Genomic DNA, 23,718 nt, shown 5'->3' with positions numbered 1-23,718 from the left:
CCTCAGTGCCGATGAACAATATAACTTGTCGGTGAACCAGATACCAGTGACTGTGTATATGTCACTGAACATGGTAGTGAAAATAACCAAAGATCTCCAATGCTGATAAGTGCTGACATGTGCTGATAAGTGTTGACATCAATGACAAAACCAATACAACACATCCATAATACCAATAGTAACAATCGGGTTGTAGAGATCCATCAAAAACTAACTAGACTGGTCACAAACCTTGTCAACACCTAGGGTTTCATTGTAAAGATGCCCTTAATTTGACATTTTCACCAGAGGACCAAACAACCTATGGGAAAATGTTAGAAGGACCATTGTATCATAATATTTTTGTGTTGGTTTTCAAGGAGGCTCCAAGCCCGAAGAGATTGAATTGACCCTAGGTGGGCATCTCTATGTGACCGCCTGAACTGTAGAAGTGGAAATCACTTGCAAAAGACAAAGAAGATGGTATCAAGTATTGAAACCTTGGATTTAGTGGTTTGAAATCTTACCCCACCTTGCAGAAGTGTTTTTTTAGTTAGGGGACTAATACAAGGGGTACTTGCTTTGTAAATTAGACAATATGGGCTTAATTAGGTCTGGAAGGATAGTAAGGGTATAAACCTTTCAACTTGTGGTTAGAGTCTAAGCCTTTGGGGAATTGGGTAACTTGATAAAGGGTATTTGAATCTTCCCTTAGATTTTCTTTTCCTTTGTAATTTTGTTAAGTTGTGTTTGGAGAACTCAATCGGTAGGGCTACTAGACCAATATGCCAGTTGTGAGACATGTATCCCCTAACACATCTGATAGTTAGATCTTATGGGTGTTTTGTGTTGGTTGGACCACAAATAGATAAAATCCAATAGGTTTCCATCCCACCGGTACTAGAAGATTGTCTGCCATTCACACAAGGGTAGAGTGTTTTCATCCTACCAGTATCGAAAGATGCTAAACCAGTATGGATCCGGTCACACAAATTGTTGTGTGAGTTGAGTATTTGGTAGGTGTGTTGTTTACACATTGAAAAAATAAAATAAATTGTGTGGGTGAGAGAAGGTTTTCACCTAGTTTGTTGCCTGGCTCTGCATCATATTGGTATCAGAGCGCGAGTTGGATCGCTTGGGGAAAGTGAGTTGTGGTGTATGCCCACAAAAGGAAGTGAGGGAGAGGCTAGCAACATGCCTTCTAATAGTATGTCTCAAGATTCCATCAAGAAGTTGTTTGAAGAGATGTTTGAAAATAGAGTGAGGGAGTTAGAGAAGGCCAAAGGCAAAGGAAAGCAGGGTGAAAGTGACTCTGATGAAGAAGAAGAACAAGAGGGAGAAGAAGAGACCCCAAGGAAGGAAGTTGAGTTACCTGCAGATCAGAAAGAATTTGTTGAGGTCCTAAAGTCCATTGGCAGAGAATCCTCATCAGGTAAAGATGACATCCCTATGTTTAGTGGGAAAATGAATGCAGAAGAAGTGATGGATTGGATTGAGGCATTGAAAAACCATTTTGAATGCAAAGAGACCCCTGAGAATAAGAAGATTATCTTTGCTAAGTCCAAGATGAAAAGAGAAGCACTAACTTGGTGGAATTACCTCCAAGGCGAGAGGGTGAAGGAAGGTAGAGGTATGATAACCTCATGGGATAGAATGTTGGCAAAAGTAAAGGCACAATTCATCCTAGTAGACTATGAAGTCCAAGTCTACAAGAAGTTGCAAGGTTTGAGGCAAAAAGACCTTGATGTGAGTACATATATCGAGGAGTTCCATAGGTTGAGTCTAAGGACCAAACACCATGAGGAGGAACTGGAGAAAGTGGCAAGGTATCTTAGTGGATTGAAATATAGTATCCAAGATGAGATCAACGTACTAGCACTAGAGACAGTGAACAAGTGCTTTCAACTAGAACTAAGATCAGAGGAGAAGCTAAAGAGAAAGAATGATTAGAATAATAGAGGTAGAGAGGGAAGAAAGTTCAGAGGCAGAGGCTGTATGAATGGTAGAGGATAGAGTCCTAGGCCACAAGGAGAGGCAAATCAAGAAAGTCAGCATGGATATGGTAACACAAGAGGGGGTTTCTAAGGAAGAAGACCCAATCATAGAGGCAGATTTGGTGGAAGAAGCTCAGAGCCTTTCAGATACTACAACTGTAATCAAGTAGGTCATATCGCAGCTAAGTGCCCTGAGAAGACCGGATCAAGCTCCCAAGGAGAGAGGAGAACACATTTGGTTCGACAATGATTGTCAGAGTGTCAATTCATCTAATTCCTACGGACTTCCAAAGAGAGGAAAAGCCTTGACGATGAGGAGAACATTGTTGAAGGTACCAAGCAATACTTAACCTCCATAAAGGAAGACACTCTTTTGGACTACATGCAAATTAGGAGGCAAGGTATGTAAGGTTATAATAGATTCAGGATCAAGTGAAAAATTTAGTATCCTTAGAAATGGTAGAGAAACTAAAATTGAGAATAATTCCTCATCCATTTCCATATAAAGTTTCTTGACTTACTAAAGGAAAACATACCTTGGTAGAAGAGCAAGCATGGGTTGAATTTCAAATAGGAGCATACAAAGACAAAATCTTGTTTGATATTATTGAGATGGATGTCTGTCATCTTCTTTTTGGGAGACCATGGCAATATGACCTCAAGGCCTGTCATGATGGACACAAGAACACCTACTCCATCACCAAAGATGAAAAGGTGATTGAATTGATACCCCTGCCCGATAACAGTAAGGATCGGAAGGAGAAGGAGGCCAAGATCATGATCATGGAAGGAAAAGAGTTCCTCAAGGAAATCAAGGAAGAGAGAACACCTTGTTTTGTAGTAATGTCAGTACCAAGGCAAGAAGAAGAGCCCATTGCAAATGGCAAGGTAGAAAAGAAAAGGGTGACAGTCCCTGAGGAGGTGAAGGAAATGTTAAGCTAATACAAGGACATAGTTGCAAAAGAGTTGCCAATAACCCTACCACCAATAAGGGAGATAAGCCATTGCATTTACTTTATTCCCGGTGCCACCTTACCAAACAAGCCAGCCTAGAAAATGACTCCCCAAAAAAATGAGGAAGTTTCAAGGTAGAGACAAGAGTTGTTTGATAAAGGTTTGATAGGGAAGAGCTTGAGCCCTTGTGTAGTCCCGACTATCTTAGCACCAAAGAAGGAGGAAACATGGAGATTATGCACTGATTCTCAGGCCATTAACAAGATAACCATCAGGTATAGATTCCCTATGCCTAGAATAGAAGATTTGCTTGATTGTTTAGGAGGTGCAAGGTATTATTCCAAGATTGATTTAAAAAGTGGTTATCACCAAATAAGGATTAGAGCCAATGATGAATAGAAAACTTCTTTTAAAAAAAATGAAGGATTATATGAATGGAGGGTGATTCCATTTGGGTTGTCAAATGCCCCTAACACTTTCATGAGACTCATGAATGAGGTGTTGAAGGAGTTCATTGGTAAGTTTTTCATAGTGTATCTAATTGGCATCCTAGTGTTTAGAAGGACAAAGGAGGAGCACCTAAAACATTTGGATATGGTCTTGAGAAGGTTGAATGAAGAGAAACTAATTATAAACATGGAAAAGTGTGTGTTTTTGCAGGAAGAACTGACTTACCTTGGGTTTGTGATTTCTAGAGGAAATTTAAAAATGGATGCTGATAAAGTGAATGCCATTCTTATATGGCCAACTCCTAGAACAATTGGTGATGTAAGGAGTTCTCATGGCCTAGCTACCTTTTATAGGAAGTTTATCAAGAATTTTAGCCAGATTTGTGCTCCCATGTTAGAGACCATCAGGGGTGGACAAAAGTACAATTTTTTATGGACCAAGGAGGAGGATGAAGAATTTGAAATGTTGAACAAAAAGGTATGACAACAACCGGTTATTACCTTACCTTATTTTGACAAAATCTTTCAATGCGATGCAAGTCATTTGGAAATAGGTGCAGTACTTAGTTAGGAAGGTAGACCAATTGCATTTTTTAGTGAAAAATTGAATGATGCTAAAAAAAATATTCTTCCTATGATTTGGAGATGTATGCATTCGTTTAGGCACTAAAGAAGTGGAGGCATTATTTGCTTCCCAAAGAGTTTTATGTGTATACAGATAATCAGGCACTAAGCTTCCTAAATAGTCAAGAGAAATTGAGCCATAGGCATATGAAGTGGGTTGAGTCCATTCAGGCCTACACCTTTACAATCAAACACAAGAGAGGTGTCTCAAACAAAGTTGCAAATGCTCTTAGCAGGAGAGCACTAACATTTTCAGAAATCCAGTTGGAGAGTGTAGGAGGTGATTCCCTCAAGGGTATGTATGTTACAGATGAAGATTTCAAAGACATCTACAAGGTATGCACTAAATTTGGTAGCCAGTATCATTTAGAGTATTCTGATTATTTGGTTCAAGATGGTCTTCTTTTCAAAGGATGTCAGTTATGCATTCCTAAATGTTCAATGAGGGATAACATAATTAAGGAGAAGCATAGTGGTTGTATGGGGGAAAATTTTGGATAAGACAAAACACTTGAGTTGGTGAGAAGATCTTATCATTGACCTAAATTGTAGACAAATGTCAGAAAATTTATGGATTCATGTGTGGTGTGTCAAAAGGCCAAAGGGACAACAACAAATGCAGGACTATACCAGCATGGATTTTGTGATGGGTTTGCCAAGAACTCAAAAAGGTTACAATATTTTTGTGGTTGTTGACAAGTTTAGCAAGATGACACATTTTTTGCCATGCAAGAGCACAAGTGATGCTACATATGTTGCAAACCTTTTCTTTAATGAAGTTGTGAGAATACATGTTTTACCCTTGAACATTGTGTCAGACAGATATGTGAAATTTTTAGGACATTTTTGGAGGACTTTATGGAGGAAGTTAGGCACAAACTTGTCTTCTAGTTTAGCTTATCATCCCCAAATGGATGGCCAAATAGAAGTGGTCAATAGGTCACTCAAAAATTTGTTAAGGTGACTCACCAAGAAGCATGGTGAAAAGTGGGATTCCATCATCTCCCAAGAAAAATATGCCTATAATGATTCTATCAATAGGAGTACCGGAAGGAGCCCTTTCCAAATTGTCTATGGATTGAATCCAAGAGGTGTGCTGGAATTGAGAAATCTACCCTCAATTGAACATACCAGTGCTTGTGGAGAAGAATTTGTTGAAGGGATAAAGGAGATTCATGACCAAGTCAGGATGCAATTGCAAAGAAGTACAAGGAGCAGGCTGATAGAAGAAAGAGAGATGTGCAGTTCCAAGTTGGAGACATGGTATGCTCAAATCTAAAAAAGGAGAGATTGCCGAAAGAGAAACACACAAAGCTCATGATGAGAAAGGTTGGACCTTGGCCAATACTCAAGAAGTTTGGGAATAATGCATATGAAAACCAATTACCTTCAGATATAGGTATATCCCCAATCTTTAATGTTGCAGATTTGACACCATTCAAATGTACAATGCAGGAAGATGGTACATTCCCGGTGGAAGATGTTGCAGACATACTGAAAGACTTTCCAAGTCAAGGGCCACCCAAAATTGAAAGGATATTGGACACCGATATTGTGAAGAAAACTAGGAATAAGGTCTACAAACAATACCTTGTCAAGTGGCAAGGACTCCCTGAGGTAGATGTAGTATGGATGGATGAAGACCAGATGAAGAAACATGGGACTACATTGCAGGAACTCATCTCAAGTGGACTTTAGATTTAGTCACCTAGGGAGTATGGTGCAGGAGCACTCAAAGACACAAATGAAGCCTAAAAGATCCTAATATCACCCATGAGGTGAAAATGATCATATGTAATAGGTTGATAGTTTTGTGAGTCAATAAGACCTAATTGATGCAAGGCATTGCCATGGTTGCATTTTATAAGCCACCATGGACAAATGACCATGTGGGTCAGTAGGAGTCTAGGCATGAGTTAGGAAAATAAATATTGGTCTTAGAAACATTAGTCCAATTCTTGGAATAGGTCGAATACACCTTGGAGTTGCCAAATTTGAAAAGTGCAAGTTGACAACTTTTGTTGTCTTTGCAAAATGTTGTAAAAATGGATAACTAATCCTCCAACGGTTCCAAAGTTTGAAAAGTGGTTGGAAAATATTAGGGAGGATATATTATTCCCACTTGGATTGATTCCAGGTTGTTGTTGGAGTTGTTGTTGAAGTTTTTGAAATTGATGATGTTTTCGAGCTTGGAGCAATACAATATATTTGGAGTTTTATGAAATTCTACGTTTTGGCTGTTCATTTCTGACCAGTACAGATTGGTGGATGTCTAAATTTTTTTGGATGAGTTAGGGAAGTCTCTTACCTTTCATTTGAATCAATTTTTAGTTTTCGTAACAATCGGGTTGTAAAGATCCATCAAAAACTAACTAAATTGGTCACAAACCCTGTCGACACCTAGGGTTTCACTGTAAGGATGCCCTTAATCTGACATTTTCACCAGAGGACCAAACAACCTATGGGAAAATGTTATAAGGGCCATTGTATCATAATATTTTTGTGTTGGTTTGCAGGGAGTCTCCAAGCCCGAAGAGATTGAATTGACCCTAGGCAGGCATCTCTATGTGACCACCTGAACAATAGAAGTGGAAATCAATTGTAGAAGACAAAGAAGATGAGATCAAGTCTTGAAACCTTGTATTTGGTGATTTTACATCTTAATCTACCTTTCAAAAGTGTTGGTTTAGTCAGCGGACTAATACAAGGGGTACTTGGTTTGTAAGTTAGGCCAAATGGGCTTAATTAGGTCTGGAAGGATAGTAAGGGTATAGACCTTTCAACTTGTGGTTAGAGTCTAAGACTTTGGGTAATTGTGTAACTTGATAAAGGGTGTCTGAATCTTCCCTTATTTTGTCTTGTCCTTTGGAATTTTTTTAAGTTGTGTTTGGAGAACTCAACCGGTAGGGCTACTAGACCAATAGGACAGTTGTGAGATAAGTATCCCCTAACACATCTGATAGTTAGATCTTATGGGTGTTTTGTGTTGGTTGGACCATAAATAGACAAAATACAATAGGTTTCCATCCCACCGATACCTGAAGATTGTCTGCCATTCACACAAGGGTAGAGTGTTTTCATCCTATCGGTACCAGAAGATTGTCTACCATTCACACAAGGGTAGAGTGTTTTCATCCTACCGGTACCGGAAGATGCTAAACTGATATGGATCCGGTCACACAAATTTTTATGTGAGTTGAGTATTTGGCAGGTGTTTTCTTTACACCTTGAACAAAAAAAAAAACTTTTTTTGTACATAGTAGTTCTAGGTGAGAGAAGGTTTTCACCTAGTTTGTTTTCTGGCTTTGCATTAGTTAGGAGGTCTTGTATAGAAATCCAACCAAAAATAATCAGTAATGAGTGTCGTTTGCCCTAGTTTAGGTGTTTTTGTCTATTCAAAATTCGATGCAAGTTGGAACAATTTGTTTTGTGTTCTTGTAACACTTTTCCTATTAAACCTAAACCTACACACATGAAAAATAGGGAATATGGGTTGTGAAAAATAGGGGATTGCCTAAGTCAAACCCTATATTGTTTTTCCTGCCTCCACAATAGCTAATGATGATTTAAAATACACCATTTCCTAGGGAGGATATAGGATAAACAATAATGGAAATCCTAAAATGAAAAATATTACCTCAAGTATGAAACCCTTGTTATGAAGTCTCACACAAGGCTTGATGTTGCTAGAACATGTTAATGCATTCATTCATCATGAAGAAAAATAATGTAGTTGATCATGATTGTTGTAACAAAGTTGTATGCTTGAATGCTTTTGCTCCTTGATTGTAGATTTTTGTTCAAATTAAATTTCTTGTGCTCATAGGATGTAATAATTGATAGTTGATTTTAATTTGAGTTTAAACAAGAGAGAGAAGTTGTATTTATATGAAACTTACACCTTTTTTAATTTAATTTTTAGGGGAGATTGACATTAGAGGGAAAATTCCCATTATTTGAAAAGTTGACATTCATATTTCAAAATTTGGGTCCAATTTCCATGGATAAGGGTGCCTAGCACCCTAGTCCTAAAAAATTGATCCGTCAAAAAGGTTCTGAATAGGGGAATGTACCAATTTTATCGAAATAATGCCAAATTTGAGCACAATTAGGCATAAAATTGACACAACCACCAAAGTGGGTTCAAACCTAGTGAAAAATTATAGAGGGATACAATTTATGACACCACACCAATTTTTTTAAAATCATCCAATTAAGGTTTGGTCAACAAAAAATAGATTTTGGTTAAGGCTATGATAATGTTGGTTAAGGACGCGGAAGAGTCTATAAAGTTTTTATTTTAAATGTAATATTGGTCTTTGGTCGCCAGTCTCTTGTTGGCTTTTTGTTGTCTTTCTCCTTAGCTGTTGTTTTCTCTGCTGATCTTTTGCAGCTTTCCTTTCTATGTCTTGTTCTCTCTAGTTTCTTTCATGCTTTTCTTCTTGTTATGTAAGTGGGTTTCAGGTCCCTTAAAACCTGATTTTCCTTAAATCAAAAATCAAAAATAGATTTTGCACTATCAAGCCTTAGCATGTCAAAAGTACAAACAAAGGTAGGGGCAAGAATTCTTACATGCTAGCAAAGAGTCCCAATAAAGTGGATACAAAATTAAAGTTTGAATCAAGTGGGACCTTGGTTGAAACTCCCTCTAAATTGGATGACAAATTGATCTAGTTGGAAGAAGGTATGTGCAATATGCAAGGATAATTGGAATGCGGTATAAATAATATGGAAGGAGAAATAGAAGCATCAAGTCTATAATAAATCGATAGTTGCAAAGGCCAAAGACGTATGTCCAATAATCAACCTAGAAGATATCATTCTCACTTGACAAAAATAAAAACCCCAAAACCCACTAAATAAAGGTATATCATTGAGATAATTCAATCATTATCCAAATGATAGTACACTTACAAGATCCTAGTACTTGCTAGCAAAGGTAGCCATGTGTTAATTTGATGGGAAGGATCCATCAACTTGGATAAATCAAATGGGTAATATTTTGATGCTCATCAAATTCCAATGGGTCGATAGTGACAATAGTTTTCTTATATCTAGAATTAAATCAATTCATTTGGTTTCAATGACTATAGGAGAAAACAAAGACACATGATCTTATTGTCATATGGGTTTTTAATAGAGGGGCTATATTCAAACAATTAATTTTCTTTTAGATAACTAGTTTGAGTAGTTATAACGAGGCAAGATGTGTTATACCTACTTGAATACCTAATTATTTTTTCCTAGCACACAAGTTAGAGAATAAGTTTCTAGTACCTAGAAGGAATGGGTTTAATGGTATAAGACAAAAGATCTTTGTAGCACAATCATTATCTCAACCCAATAGATTGAATCCTCAAATAATTAAAGAGAAAAAGAAAAAAAGGGTTATGTTTTAATCATGATATAAAATATAATAGAAGACATACATGTGCAAAAAATAAAAAACATCTACCTTGAAGTGTTGAATAAAGATGATGAAGGGTACTCCCCTTATAAACCCGAACACACACAACAATAGAAAAACACACAGAAAATGCGAGAGAGGAAACACTTTCTTTCTATTATCCCAATGAAATGAAATTACACGCTGAAAAAATAACATGCAACATCCACATCCACATTCTCATTACAATAATTTGCAAGCTAGAGCCACCATCTGCACTACAAGAATTGTCCCCTTGTAACCCTCACTTGCCTTCTTTATATTGTGAAGTTTAACAACCTAGAATGTTTTGGAAAGTGTAACTCCCCCTTTTGGGGCCAACCACTTTTGCATCCCATTTTCCTATATTGGAATATGCCACCCCAAATGGGTTTTGGAGTTCAATGGAATATTTTGAGAACTTTTATTTATTTATTTTCTCTTAAAGTAGCACAACTTTTGGAGGCCATACCTTTTAATCCATTTGTTGGATTTTCAATTATCATAGATCGTTAAAAATCTTGCGAAGAGATATACACTATTCTTTCATTAGATCTATAAGGTCCACACTTTTTGACCTGATCTGGGGCTTCTAAGACCCTCAAAAATGCATTTAAAGTTTTTATTGGAGAAATTTCCCCCCAAAAATTGAATAACTTCCAAACACCACAAGATATTGGGATAATTCCTTCACCATTAGCTCCAATCTACTATTTAGGAGGTCTATGTAAGATTTCATGCAATACTAACAACTTACTAAAAATAGTAACCCTGGCAAAATAGCCCTTAGTAACAAATAAACAATATTTTTGGGTGATGCAAGATTTCTCTTACACCCTGGATGCTCCTGCATCAAAATAAGAATATGATGGAGAAAAAATATTAGAGTTTAATAATTATCCAAATAACAAATCAAGAGACTCCCAACCAACTATTTATTTTCATGAACTTTCTAACATTAACACCCCAAAAAATCCCAAGATAGTGTATTTCTTGAAGAAAGAGAAAGTAACTATGTTGATAGAATCGAAAAGAACTCACATCAGCAAAAAAGTTGGCTGCTCATTTTAATTATTTTATCTATCTAGCTTTAGAATTTTAGGTCATGATTGTAGATGTGGGAACTATCAGTTGTTCAAGAAAAATTTATACCATTGAATTGTCTATGGGAGAATACGATTTTATTTCTTTATGTTCACTATCTCAATGGGTGTGATAAATATTATGTTTGGATTCTAGTGGCTTACTACATTGGGGATAATTTAGACGAACTTCCACAAGCTATTCATATTTTTTCACCTAGAGGAAAGGCTATTAGAGTTCAAAGATGCCAAAAGGATTTCATTCTTAAAAAGATCATCATCATGCCATTCAACTAGCACCATGGAGACAATCACTTAATGTAGGCCATATAGGTATCCACATGTACAAAAATAAGATCAAACCTATGGTTCAAGAGATGCTAAAGATAGGTGTTATAAGGCATCATAAAAGTGATTGCTCCTCTCATGTGGTAATGGTGTGCAAAAAAGATGTCACTTGGAGGATGTGTGTAAATTATAAAAAGATCAAGTGCATCATAAAAGATAAGTTTTTCATTCTAGTATTAATTGTTGATTTAATAGACGATCTTAACTATGTTGTTTATTTTACCAAACTTGGTCTTTATTTTGTTTATCATATAATCAAATTAGAGTTAACGATACACATGAGAAAAAAAATAGAAGTTAGAAGGGTCATTATTAATTTTTGGTAATGTGTTTTTACCTCACAAACACACCATCTAAATTTCAAAGTTTGATAAACTTATCTTTAGATTGAATTTTTGTGAAAAATAGTTTTGACATTTCTTATAAAATTTTAATATACTTGGTAGGACCACTTGTCGTATGCAAATAAAGTTTGGACATTCTTGAGAAACAATAATTGAGAAACAATAATCATATGATAAGCAATCAAAGTTTATGTTTGGATACAAATAAATGAAGTGCCTAGGTCAAATTATTTCACATGAGGGAATCAAGGTGGACCCTCACATGATCAAGACCATTGTACAATAGAAAATGCCTAGGACCCTAAAAAACCTACAAGCTTTCTTATAGCTTACATGTATAATAGAAACACATATCATAACCTTGATGAAAAAGGATTTTGTCTGGTGGAATGAGGCATCTGCTAAGGCATTTAAGAAACTAAAGGAACTCATGTTCACAATTTTTGTTCTAGTTACCCTAGATTTTTCTTAAAAACCATTATGAAATACGATTCTTGAGAACATGGCATAGGAGTAGTACTTACTTAAGAAAGAACACCATAGAATTTGGTAGCTTCAAATTCAAAGTTAAGAATTTTTTGAAGCTAATTTATGGAAATAATTATTAGTTTTCCTACATGCAAGGAGACCTCATATAATGGGAAGACAATTTAAGGTTAAAAAATATCTTGATATTCTCAAATATTTCTTGGAATAGAGGTTGTCATGTCAAGAATAGAAGAAGTAGGTCAAAAAAATGTTGGCATATGACTAAATGAATCATATATAATAAATATAAGGAGAATGTTGTGGTCAATGCTCTATCTAGAAAGGATAACCCATAAATTCACTACTATATGTAATTTCCATATTACAATAAAATGGGTTAAATGAGGCTTGCGAAGAGTGAGAGATGAGCATGGATGCTCAAGCTCTCATTGAGAAACTCCAACAAGATTCAAGTGTTTCAAATGATTCTTATACAAAGAAAATTATTTATGGTACAAGTACAAGTTGCACCTATGCATGAACTCAAACCTTGAGTTTAAGGTGTTGGTAGAAGTGTATGCCTCTTTAGTGGGTGGGAACTCTATATTATTAAAGGCTTATTATAAAATATAGAAAGATTTATTTTGGGAAGGCTCAAAGGGGATGTTCAAAATTTGCAATAGAATGCATGATATGGTAGGAAAATTAAGGGGAGAAAATTAAGAGTCTAAGTCATCTTCAAATCTTATCTATTCAAGGTCAAAGGTGGGATGAGGTATCTATGGATTGTATCATAGGTTTACATAGATTTGAAGGGTAACATGCATGATTGTTGTTTTGGATTATCTTACCATATATACACATTTTTGCACTTTGACACATCCATTTGTAGCAAGCACTATCACATCAACATGTATTAGTACTATTAAAAAACTACATGGGAATCTAAAATTCATAGTAAGAGATCATGATCCTATATTTACAAGTAATTTTTGGATTGACTTATTTTCATGTTTGATAACTCAAATTTCTTATAACTTAGCAAACCATTACTAATCAAATGGATAGATTAAGGTTCTTAACAAATTCTTGTAGTCTTATCTCAAGTGTTTTGCTTCAAATAAACAAGAGAGATATGTACAATAGCTACCACTAGTAGAATGGTGCTGTAGCAATTCTTTCTTTACTTCCTCCTAAATATCTCTATTTTTGGCACTATATAGATACCAAGAATAATCAAACATCTCTTTTTGTAGGCACATCCAAATATTTGAATAGTTTAAGAACACATTCAACATCAATACTTGAGGTACTTCCTAATATTAGGGAGAACTTGGCAATGACACAAAACACAATAAACAATAGGGTTATCAATATTACAGTGAGAGGAATTTTGAAGTGGAATATGAATTTTATGTGATTACAACCATATTATTAAATATCACTAAAATAATAGTAGAAAGATTTCAAGATTGTGCCCACATGTATGGTCCTTACAGAGTGTTGTAGAGGATTGACAATATAGTACATACAAATGGAGTTACCTATATCAACAAAAAAATCCAATTTTCGATGTTTAATGCTTGAAGAATTTTGTCAAACAAATATTTGTAGTACAAATTGAGTTACCAAAGCTTGATGAGGAAGGTAGAGTAATTTTAGATCCTAAGGGAGTTATTCAAACATGCTCCAAGAGACTGCAAATGAGGATAATCATAGAGTACTCGATTAAATGGAAAAAATCTCTAATCAAAAGTGCCATGTCAAAAAATAGAATTTTGTATGAAATCATCCACAATTCATCAACATTGAGAACAATGATTCTTTGAAAAGGGAGTCATGCTACACCCTTAATTTGATAGTGTACATGGTGGCTTTGATAACACTTATTAGGAAATTACCAATTTTGATCAAACAATTTTCTACATAACTTTATCAGACCAAATCATGCAGACAAGTTTACAAAACAATGATAATGCAAAGATCAACTACATGCCACAATATTGCATAAGATATACCTTGGGAAAATATTCATGAGGGAAATACCCAAACTCCAAAAGTATTCATAGTCAATGTATTACTCAACAATGAAATATTACAATACACTTACAAGTCTCCATGAATACTTATGAAATGACAAGCTCCTCCAATGCATCGTAAATAACCATGCAAAAACACATCTCATGACATGCTTCACATATCTCAATACAAATGACAAGCAACCCAACCACTGAGAATTTATTCTCTCTTGTAAAACCAAGCTTACACAAAACCACAAGTGGTATTGGATAAATCATGTGTCTCATAACCATGAGAGCACAAAACTAATAACATTTACTTTCTATGTACTAAGTTTTCTCAAAAAAAAATAAAAAATTAAAGTTTATAATCCACACAAAATATTTAACTAATAAAAATTACCACTTTACAAATAGATCTAAATAAATATTTTATATAGCTAAACACATCTCCAAAAGTTTCTCACAAATGACTTTTTTTTTTAACATTTCTTATTTATATATATATATATATATATATATATATATATATATATATATATATATATATATATATATATATATATATATAATACACTTTTTCTTAACATTAATGATATTGTAATAAAGAACAATTACCTTCCTATAAAAACATCTACAAAATTATAATGGATCTTGCCAGGAGTGGCCTAAAGATCGTTGTTTAAATTGCATTCTTTTTAATTTTTTACCAAAACATTTTACCTAACTTTCACTTAGAATCCCACTTGAATTCTAAATGGATGTATGAATTGAAAGAGTCCAAATGGACTAATTGATTATTAATCAAATAGAAATGTAACATTAATTTGTATTTACAATTTATATCTTGAAGATTGTATACTATAATTCCTAATGGAAGAGTAAACCACCTTAATCAAACATGCCAAAATTAACTGTTCTCATTAGAAATGCAAGGAAATGGTCAAGCTATGTTCTAGATTTATATAGAAGTTAAGCACAAATGATGTACATTGCAAATAGATATTATATCTTTAACCCCTTTAAACTCATTAAAGGGATTAAAATACAATAGTGTGTCACTTTCATGTCAACCTTATTTTACACCTTTTTATTGAAAAATGTATGGAAGCTTTGATTTAAAATGTTTAGTTTAAACTCCATGCAAGGTCATATCAAACTCCTAAGATTTAATGAAGTAAAATCATTAAAAAAAAGTAGAGGAAGCATCTCAGTAATTGTTATAGTTAACTTCATGCACTCACATATTCTAAATAGTACATCAGATTCAATGATTTATTTTTGGTTCTATTTGTATGCTACTTAATTGCTTATAACTATTGTTCTGGGTTTTGGGTAATAACTACACACTGTACGATCCGTTATGCGTAGAAGGGTAAAAAATTGTCATTTCAAACTGTCATTTGATACCTACTTAAAGATACCCCAATAATTACGCACTACCACCTCAAAAATGGCCAATACGTATGCACAAATGTCTCAATAATCGTGCGCTATGGGCACTGATAAAGTTACACAATGCCTTCAATTGAAATCCAAAAATTCCAACTATTGAAACTTAAATAAACGACTATTAATACATATGAAATTTATTAATAGACTTTTAATTTATTTATTTTATTTTTTTCAAATTAATAATTAAAAAATTAGATGAAATTGGACTATAAATACTCTTCCCCCTAAAACCATACCAAAAAATTAAATAAAATTTGAACTCTACATAAGAGGAGGATTTCATTGAAGTGTAAACCAGATTAAATGCATAAGGAGATTGCACACGTGTATAGATGGATAAGAAATTGCATGTGAGCGTAATAGAAAAGCCGTCACTTTGCATGAGACAAGATTTTGTCTTCACGTGCCACCATGCAGCTTTCCTTTGGCTTTTCCCTATAAATTCTACGCACGTAAGGCGAATAAAAGTAACATCAAATTATATAATTATGTGCCAAAGTTCAACCCATTGTCAGATGTTGGAGGGCCTTATAAACAGGCAAACAGACAGGAATATAAGAAACTGCTCTTTTGCTTTTGGACTTCTCTAGAACAAGGAAAATGACAGTTTTAGAATACCTCCTTCCTAGGGAACTATTCACATATACATTATTTGTGCAACTTTTGAAAGGCAATAGTAAAAAATGATAAAGAGGAAAATATTTTTAAAACTTTCAAACATTATAATTATAGGTTTTTAAAAAATGATAGGAGAAATATTTTCTAAAATTTCAAACATCATAATTATGGGTTTTCTTTCATTTGAGTTAGTCTAGTGGTGGAGAATTCGTGCTCTTAAAAGAGAGGTTACAGGTGGGGTAAGATATGTACATTCCATTTGTAGCACAATTAAGTACCTCCTGAAAAGAGTATGCGTAGTTTCATATTACTACAAGTCATCTCTAAACCCATATATAAATTGTTTGGTATCGTAGACTATAAAAATAATCTTTCTTTCTTCTTTCTATTTTCAGAAGAGATGAATGATAGCTTTTGATTTCAACTTCCCCCTTTCTTTAAAAAACTATACATTTTATCATACAAATATATTACAGTTTTAATGATGCTATTAGAATTACAATTTTTTGATTTCATAGTAATATTAAATGTTGTCTAAAAAGGTAGTATGTTATTATTTCAAATATATAAAGAATAAAATATGGGCAATTAGTGTTATGTCGCCTTGATTTTAATATCTAAATGTGCATAAAGATAGATGGTTTTTCATAACACCTTTCAGGAATCTACTAAGTTATTATGTTCAAGTTCGCCTTACTTAGACTACTAATAGACCAACTTTATGGGTTTGAGCAAAACGTTCAAAGATAGTAAGTGTACAATGGAACAAGGATGATGTGCTCTAGTAAATAATGCTAGAATCTCTTGATCATGGGGTAGCTCAGATTAATCTACCACCAAATTTGGGGAATAGAGATGTTGAGCTTCCTCACAAGAATATTGGTGTAAACTCAACATCAATGGCACTTCTAGACAAAATCTCAAAGACATTAGTATTGGTTGTATATGTAAAAATCACAAAGGAATTCTAGTCGGAGCAACTTCAAAGTGGCTACTGAATAGATTGAATAACAAAGTAGAGGATCAAGTGTTACTTGTGGGACTACAGATACACAATCATTTCAAGATTAAAAAGGTGCAAGTGGAGTGGTTATCATTAATGCCACCAAAGAAAGGGAAACCTCAAATAGGAAGATAAATAGAATATTGAGAAAAGTTGGCCACTCATAGATCAATTGAAAGATAATACAATATTACATGTATATAGAAAAATTAATAGCCACATAATGATATATGTTGAGAAGAGATGTATTGTTAGGAAGTCCTTAAACATGACAAAGAATATAGACCCCAATCTAATTAAGATTTCTTCATATTATTCAAAAAATAAACCTCTCACAATGGCACTAAAAAGTGGGTATCACATCCGAAGTGAAGGAAGGATGTTCTTTAGTAGAATAGGCTCTAGCACATGATACACCACAAGTAGTTATGTAGATAGATCACATCACAAGGTTCAAATGCATCAATTCATTTTTATTCATGTTGACATTACCTCTTTGAGATTAAGGATACCATGATAAAATTAATTTCCAAGAAGTACTTAAAAGATTTTATGGGTGAAATGACTAATATTCGATTGATAGTTATTCAAGGCTAGTGCATTAACGATGATACATGTGGTCAAGGTAACATTGGATGAGCTATTTATCTCCACTACACATAATCATAGAGTTAATATGAATATTTCTTCAATGTTCATAGTCATCTTCTTTTAAGAAAACAGATTGAAGGAGACAGTGAGGTTTGTTTTTGAGCTCTTGATGAGGCATCAATGGCACCAAGGGCTTAAAACCATCTTAAATGATGTTGTTATATGGTTTAGTTTTTACCTTGGAGTGGGATATTGTTAGTTCTGATACTTAATGTAAAGAGCTGATGCCAATAGCTAACAAGATGAGAAGGGGGGGGGGGGGGGGGGGGGTGAATCATACAAACTTAAACTTCCATAAAATCAACAGATTCAACCTCGACAACTTAACCAAAAATTGTTAAACATGCAAACTTATGAACACATAATCATAATAACACTCATAACACCAGATTTAACGTGGAAACCCAAATAGGGAAAAACCACTATGGGATTTCGGACCCACTAAGAAATATACTCTTCTAGAGTATGCTCGGTTAAAAGCAAATCTTGTTAAAGATTACAAACAGATTGCTAGATGTGACCCGGTTAAGGGATTTCCCTCAGATCTGTTAGGATCTTCACTTTGTTAGAAGTGACCTTGTTAAAGGATTTCAAACACTCACTTAGAATTTTACCTTGCTAGAGGGTTTACATATAAGACTGTTAAGTCCACTCGGTTAAGAGATTTTTAGTCACTTACAAAATAACAGTAATAAAATCTATCTGCAACTTCACATCTAAAATGCTAAAACAAATTCTTATTTGCTCAAAACAATCTAGTCATAGGACTGTATCTTGTCCCTCTGCTGGGCTTTCTACTCTGTTATTCAAACAAGTCTTCAAACTTCTATGCTCGGTAATCACTATGTAGCATCCTTGTGCATACACTTGCCCGCATACATTATTTATTAACAATTTCTTATTTATAAACAATTGATAACCGCTAAATCTCCTTGATCACATTTCCCATGATCAATCTTAGCCATCAGATCTTCAAACTTGACCAGGTTCAATGTATCCTTCTGATATGAAAATGTTTTACCTTACCTTGGGACTTGCATTCCCTTCTTGGAACTTGCATAAGGTTATTGCGGTTCAATCTGCGCTGTACATCTTCCTGCCAATTTTCCTTTGCCATAGATCCTTAAGAAACTTCATACACCGCATACCAATCATTTATACATCTCCAGCTAATCATTGTCCTTCATTAAATAATGCTTTTATCCATCCCATGTGTACTGTCATAACTCGGTTGCAACTCAGTAAATACTAAACTTTACTCGATAGACATTTCGCCTTCATTAACCGATATCGATAACCTTAGGGTTTACCGACTAGGTTCCTTAGGGTTTATCAACTAGGTTCATTGCTCGGTTGCATTAGTATAGTATTAACCTTACAATCAACAACATATGTAGGATATCAAAACAATCTAAACATCATGATCTCATCATTGTCTAACTCAGTAATAGTTGCCCATTGAATAACTTATTCCTCCCTTTATTCATCACACTCTTTCTTTGTCTTTTACCGACATCTTAATTCTCTTCTAATCAATCTTCTCAAGATTTGGCAACATCATACTGAATCAGATAATCAATTTCTTGACATCGATGACAAAATAATGTTATAAAGATAGTTATCATCCTTCTTCAATTACATCAATAATCTTCAACCTTCTCAATATCCTTATTGAATATCAACAATCTTTCTTACTTTAATACCAACAATCTGCCCCTTTGGCATTGATGGCAAAACCAATAACTAAATGGTAATACCAACAAGATATTCAAATTGATTCAGATTCAGATTGTTGTTAGACTTCTCCTTTTATCCTTGATCTGTTGTCTTCTGAAGTCTTCTCCATTTTGCAATCTACTCCCCCTGTCATTAGTCTTTTGTTATTTCCATCATTTAGGGCTTTATCATGCGGTCAACCATTTAGTCTTCTCCCCCTTTGATAACAATGCCAAAAAGTAAAAGAACTAAATCATGATTTCTTCCTCTGTGAAGTGATTTGCTTTGCTGTGTAACATCTCAGTCTTGGTCATATCAACTTGTCTCTATTCTTTTTTTTTTACACACCTTTAGAAAACCTTCTAAAGTGCATAAATCAACATCAATCCACACATAATATTATGTAGATTCATCGAATTGATGCTTTCACCAAACTCGATTAGTGAGTAGAAGATAGGGGTAGGACCCCTAACTTGCTTATGAGTTACTCAAAAGTGTCCCTTGGCAGTGGCTTTGTGAAGATGTCTGCTAATTGCTCCTTTGAACTGATATATTCCAGCACAACTTTCTTCTCTTGAACTTCTTCTCTGAGATAATGATACTTTATAGATATATGCTTTGTCTTAGAGTGCATCACTGGATTCTTTGAAATGTTAATGGCACTAGTATTATCACAGAATATAGTTACTGGCTCGGTAACTTTCTCATTTATACCTTCCAACAGTTGTTTGGTCCATGCTATATGGTACAGTTCAATGCTGTAGCAACATATTTAGCTTCTGTTGTAGATTGAGAAATACATCCTTGTTTCTTGCTAAGCCAACTTACTAGTCTTTCTCCCAAAAAGAAAGCTCCACCACTTGTGCTTTTCCTGTCATCTATGTTGCCTACCCAATCAGCATCAGTATAAACTTTTAAATCAAAATTATTTCTCTTTTCATATACTAAGCCATAATCTTTAGTGCCTCTCAGGTATCTGAAAATTCTCTTGATTGTTGTCATATGGGTTTCCTTGGGATCTACAGAGAATCTTGCTACAATACCTACTGCATGTGCTATATCTAGTCTACTATGCACAACATATTGCAATTTTCCAATCATAGATCGGTAAAGTGTCTCATCAACAGATGCAGATTCATCATTCTTTGATAATTTACAGTTAGTAGTCATAGGAGTAGTTACTGGTTTAGAATCCTCCATTCCAAATTTCTTCAAGATTTCTTTTATGTACTTGGATTGAGTAAAGAAAATCTCATCTTTCATTTGCAATATCTGTAAACCTATAAAATACTTTATCTCACTGATTAGTGACATCTCAAATTCTTTGCACATTTCATTTCCAAAGTTCTTGCATAAGGAGTCATTACCACAAAATATAATGTCATCAACAAATATGGCTAAGATCAGTATTCCATTGTCCTCATCTTTCTTCATGTACATATTGATGTTTTCACTTGTCCTTATAAAACCAATCTTGATTAAATAAGAGTGCAATCTTTCATACCATGCTCTAGGTGCTTGTTTCAGACCATATAAGGCTTTGTTCAGTTTGCATACCTGATCTTTACTCTTGTCTTCAACAAATCCTTCAGGTTATTCAATGAAAACTTCTTCTTCTAGTATACCATTCAAAAATGCAGATTTAACATCCATTTGATATACCTTGAAAATTTTGAAAGTAGCATATGCCAACAATGTTCTTACTCCCTCAAGTCTAGCCACAGGTGCAAAAGTCTCACCATAATCTATTCCTTCTTCTTGAGCATAACCTTTGCAAACTAGTCTTGCTTTGTTGCGAATGACCTCACCTTTTTCATTTAGCTTGTTTTTGAAAATCCACTTAGTACCGATTACATTTTTGCCCTTTGGTCTTGGGATTAGTGTCCATGTGTCATTCTTCTTGATTTGATCAATTTCTTCTGTCATAGCATTTACCCAATATTCACTGTTAAATGCCTCTTTCACTATTCTCGGTTCAAATTCTGAAATCAGACATGTGTTCTATCTCAGTTTGTTTCGTGTCATCACTAGATCATCTTTATCTCCTATAATCTAACTTGATGCATGATGTCTTCTAACATATTTGGCTAGTATAGGCTTGGTAGGTTCTGTATGATCTTCTTCACCACTCGGTAACTGGACATTATCTTCATTTTCTTCAGCAACTTTCTCGTTAGGACTTCTCGGTTGAACATAAACAAATTCTTCATAATCTTCTGGTTCTTTGGAATTTCCTTCATCATTTCTTTCTCAAAATTCATCAATTTTAACATTTTCACTTTCCACTATTTTGTTAGATGATTTGATCAGACATTTAAATGCTTTACTTCTAGAGGAATAACCAAGAAATGTTCCTTCTTCACTTTTTTGATCAAACTTTCCATTTCTATCATCTTTGTGAACATAGCATCTACTTCCAAAGATTTTAAAGTAACTTACATTAGGTTTCTTGTCATACCAGATCTCATATGGTGTCTTCATAGTTCCTTTCTTCAGTTGAACTCGGTTCAGGGTGTAAACTGCAGTGCTGATTGCTTCTCTCCAAAATGTTTGAGGTACCCTCTTTTCTATCATCAGGGTTCGTGCACAATCCACAATTGATCTGTTTCTTCTCTCGGCTATCCCATTTTGCTAAGGTGTTCTCGATGCAGATACTTGCCTCTTTATACCATGATCATTGCAGTATAAGTTAAATTCATCAGAAGTGAATTCTCCTCCTCTATCAGATCTAAGACATTTTAGTTGTCTTCCTGTTTCATTTTCAACTCTTGCCTTGTACAATTTGAACATTTGAAAAGCTTTTGATTTTTCTTTTAAAAACATAACTAACATCATCCTTGAGTAATCATCTACAAATAATATGAAATATTTATCACCATAATAACTTTGAACTTTCATAGGACCACAAAGATCAGTGTGTACTAGATCTAAAATTCCTTTAGGAGTGTAGGACTTACTTGTAAAGCTTGATCTTGTCATCTTACCCATCTGGCATCCTTGGCACATAGCATTCTTAGGTTTTTGAAGACTCGGTAGTCCTCTTAGTCGGTGCTTCTTACTTATTTTGAACAGATTATCAAAATTTACATGACAAAACCTTTTATGCCATAACCAGGTATCATCTATCTTTGCATAAAGACACTTGTTCTGAGTTGAGTCAAGACAAAATGTATTACCTTTTGTTTGTGTCCCGGTAGCAGCTAACTTTCCATGTTTGTCATAAACTTTGACAATTCCTTTCTGAAATTCTATTCGGTATCATGTATTGTTTAGCTGTGCTACACTCAACAAATTGTATTTCAAACCTTTAACCCAGTATACATCATCACATTTAGCATTGTCAAGAAGTGTTATAGATCCTTTACCTTTTACCGGACATGGTGCATCATTACCAAATCTTACATAGCCTCCATCATAGTCTTCTAATTTAACAAACTTGTGTTTATCACCTGTCATATGATGTGAGCATCCACTGTCTATGATCCAAGAATCATTATTATTTATGTGAGATATTAGGGCTTTTTCTTCATACCTTTCCTCATCAGATCCATCTTTAATAGCCACATAAACAACTTCCTTAGTATCAGTTTCATCAAATTCATCATCATTGGATTCCTCATCTGCTACTAGACATGTCTTTCTGTCTCTCCTTCTGAAGTCTCGATGTCCTCTGTATTGGTTATCTTTCTGCCTATTATCTCGGTATTCTCTCTTTTCACTAGATTATTTGTCAGGGCAGTTAGAAGCCATATGTCCTATTTTATGACAATTGAAACATTTTAAAGGTAGCTTTCCTTTATACTTACCTTTTCCTCTCAGTAACCTTCTGGCTAGTAATGCTTCAAATTCTTCTTGCTTCTTGATTTCCTCATACAGTTTGTGCACTTTTTCCATGTTCTTGCGAAATCTTTCACTTGCTCCACTGTGATCCCCTTCAGAGTACCTACTCATTATATCATTGTAATCATCAGATTCACCAATATGAAAAGAATTGAATGCAGATTCTACTTTATTTACTAAAGACCCACTGTTATCAAAATTACTTAACTCAAATGCATGTAGCTTACCAATAGTAGCATCCAAAGAAACTGGCATGTTAGGTACAGACCTCAATTCATTGATTGCAGATACTCGAATAGCATAAGCTGGTAGAAGGGTTCTCAACAACTTACTTGTTATATCCTTTTCTTCAATAGTTCCACTTGCTCCTTTAATTTGATTGACAATCTCCTTTAGTCTTGTACTGTATTGGGTTATGTTCTCACCTTCATTCATCCTCATGGATTCAAGTTGTCCTCTTAGACTATCTACTTTTTCTCTTTGAACATGTTCATCACCTCCATATATAGATATGAGCTTAGTCCACATTCCTTTTGCATCATTGCAGCCTTCTAGATCATTAAACTCTGAGTCGGTCAATGTTGATGTTATTTCAATCATAGCTTGAATATGTTCTTGCTTTGCCTAAATCTCTTCCAAGGTCATAGGGTTGGTGCTCAGTATAATATAATCATTCTCCAGATAATATGTTGCATATTCTCCAATTCCTGATAAATGCAGCTTCATCCTTTTCTGCCATGTGGAGAAACT

This window comes from Cryptomeria japonica, chromosome 2 (assembly GCF_030272615.1).
Source record: "Cryptomeria japonica chromosome 2, Sugi_1.0, whole genome shotgun sequence".
NCBI classification, from domain to species: Eukaryota; Viridiplantae; Streptophyta; class Pinopsida; order Cupressales; family Cupressaceae; genus Cryptomeria; species Cryptomeria japonica.
The sequence above is the reverse complement of the archived record's forward strand: the minus strand, read 5'-3'. Positions refer to the sequence as shown.